The following is a 3035-nucleotide window of genomic DNA, read 5'->3' as shown; positions in this document are numbered from 1 at the left end:
CTCCCAAGGTGCTGAGATTATAGGCATGAGCCACCACGCCTAGCCTGGCTGTGTAATTTTTGAGACTCAGTGCAAAATGAAAATGCAGGGACCTTATACAAAAGCCAGGGAGAAAAATGTGCTGGGTTTTTGAGGTTTTTTTTTTTTGAGACGGAGTCTTGCCCTGTCACCCAGGCTGGAGTGCAGTGCCATGATCTTCACTCACTGCAACCTCTGCCTCCCGGGTTCAAGCAATTCTCCTGCATCAGCCTCCAGAGTAGCTGGGACTACAGATGCGTGCCACCATGCCTGGCTAATTTTTTTGTATTTTTAGTAGAGACAGGGTTTCACCATGCTGGCCAGGCTGGTCTCAAACTCCTGACCTCATGATCCACCCGCTTCGCCCTCCCAAAGTGCTGGGATTACAGGCATGAGCCACTGCGCTCGGAAAAATATGTGCTGTTGAAAGTAATAACATAGGCTGGGTGCAGTGTCTCACGCCTATAATCCCAGCACTTTGGGAGGCCGAGGCGGGCAGCGGATCACGAGGTCAGGAGATTGAGACCATCCTGGCTAACACGGTGAAACCCTGTCTCTACTGAAAATACAAAAAATTAGCCAGTAGTGGTGGTGGGCGCCTGTAGTCCCAGCTACTCGGGAGGCTGAGGAGGAGAATGGCTTGAACCCGGGAGGTGGAGGTTGCAGTGAGCCGAGATTGGGTGACTGCACTCCAGCCTGGGGGACAGAGCAAGACTCCGTCTCAAAAAAAAAAAACAAAAACCCACAAAGTAATAACATATAAAGATTTTTCCTTTCTTCCAAGACCTTTTTGGACTTGTCATGGCTTATTTATTTATTTATTTATTTATTAGAGACAGAGTTTTACTATGCTGCCCAGGAGAAATTAGAACTCCTAGCCTCAAGTGGTCCTCCTGCCTCATACTCCCAAACAGTTGGGATCATTGTGTATTTATTTATTTATATGAGACAGGGTCTCGCCCATGGTGTGTTTTCTTGTTGTTATTTTCCTTTTGAGACAGTCTCGCTCTGTCTCCCAGGCTGGAGTGCAGTGGCGCAGTCTTGGCTCCACCTCCGAGGTTCAAGTGATTCTTGTGTCTCAGCCTCCCAAGTAGCTGGGATTACAGGTGTGTACCACCATGCCTGGCTCACCTTTTTTTTTTTTTTTTGAGATGGCGTCTCTATTGCCCAGGCTGGAGTGCGGTGGCGTGATCTCAGCTCACTGCAACTTCTGCTTCCAAGGTTCAAGTGATTCTCCTGCCTCAGCCTCCCAAGTCGCTGGAACTACAGGCACGTGTCACCACGCCTGGCTAATTTTTGTATTTTTAGTAGAGACAGGGTTTCACCATGTTGGCCAAGCTGGTTTTGAACTCCTGACTGCAGGTGATCTGCCCACCTCGGCCTCCCAAAGTCCTGGGATTATAGGCATGTGCCACTGTGCCCAGCCTAAATTTATTGTTTTAATTGACAAAATTATATATATTTATGGTGTACAACATGATGTTTTGAAATATGTAGAATATGTGAAATGGTTAAATCAAACTAATTAACAAATGCCTTACCTCTCATACTTTTTTTGTGTGTGTGGTGAGAACACTTAAAAACTACTTCCTCAGCCATTTTCAAGTATATATCTTTTTTTTTTTTTTTTGAGACATGCTGTCGTTCAGGCTGGAGTGCAGTGGCGCGATCTTGGCTCACTGCAAGCTCTGCCTCCCGGGTTCACGCCATTCTCCTGCCTCAGCTTCCTGAGTAGCTGGGACTATAGGCGCCCGTCACCATGCCCAGCTAATTTTTTGTGTTTTTAGTAGAGACGAGATTTCACCATGTTAGCCAGGATGGTCTCGATCTCCTGACCTCGTGATCTGCCCACCTCGGCCTCCCAAAGTGCTGGGATTACAGGCGTGAGCCACTACACCTGGCCTCAAGTATATATCTTCTAATACTTGTTTGTGGCCATTTTTTTTTTTTGAGACAGAGTCTTGCTCTGTCACCAGGCTGGAGTGCAGTGGTGCGACCTCGGCTCACTGCAGCCTCTGCCTCCCGAGTTCAAGCAATTCTCCTTCTTCAGCCTCCTGAGTAGCTGGGACTACAGGTGCGTGCCACTGCACCCAGCTAATTTTTGTATTTTTAGTAGAGATGGGATTTCATCATGTTGGCTAGGATGGTCTTGATCTCCTGACCTCATTTGTAATCCCAAAGCCTTGGGATTACAGGCATGAGCCACTGCACCCTGCCTTAATATTGTATCATTTTATGAAAAATGTAAGACTCTCACAACAGTATGATTCCATTTACATCCCCAATATTGTCTTCTGTGCTATGATAGTCCTACATTTTATGAGTGTTGTAAAATCTCACAATATAATATTTTTGTTTTTGCTTTAAACAGTTTTCCTTTAAAGAAATTAAAAAAATATAAAAGTCAATTTTAGACTGGGTACAGTGGATCATGCTGTAATCCCAGCACTTTGGGAAGCTGAAGTTAGAGGATTGCTTGAGGCCAGGAGTTTGAGACCAGCCTCAGCAATATATCACCTCTAAAAAAAATTTAGAAATTAGCTGGGTGTGGTGGTGCATGTCTATAAACCCAGCTACTTAGAAGGCTGAAGTGGGAGGATGGTTTTAGCCCAGGACTTCAAGGCTGCTGTGAGCTATGGTTGTGCCACACAGCGAGAGACCCTTCTCTAAAGAAAAAAAGAGGAAATTTTGGCCTTTCTTTTTTCACAAGTTTTTCCACTCCATTATCTCTCCTCTCCTTGTGGACTCCTATTACAGGTGTTATAGTTTGATATTGGCCCAGGAGACACTAAGACTCTGTTCATTTTGTCCTTTCTGTTTTTCCAACCTTGATAATTTTTATTGGTCTTTCAAGTTTATTTTAGCTTTACGCTGTACTTTTTAATCTTTTGTTAACTCTCCATGGTGAATTTTTCATTTCTGATATTGTACTTTTCCATGAATCCCATCTTTTATATTTTTAATTTTTCTGCTTAGATGTTATCTCATTATGGCCTTTTTTTTTTTTTTTTTTTTTT

This window comes from Mandrillus leucophaeus, unplaced genomic scaffold (assembly GCF_000951045.1).
Source record: "Mandrillus leucophaeus isolate KB7577 unplaced genomic scaffold, Mleu.le_1.0 Scaffold2, whole genome shotgun sequence".
Lineage (NCBI taxonomy): Eukaryota > Metazoa > Chordata > Mammalia > Primates > Cercopithecidae > Mandrillus > Mandrillus leucophaeus.
The sequence above is the reverse complement of the archived record's forward strand: the minus strand, read 5'-3'. Positions refer to the sequence as shown.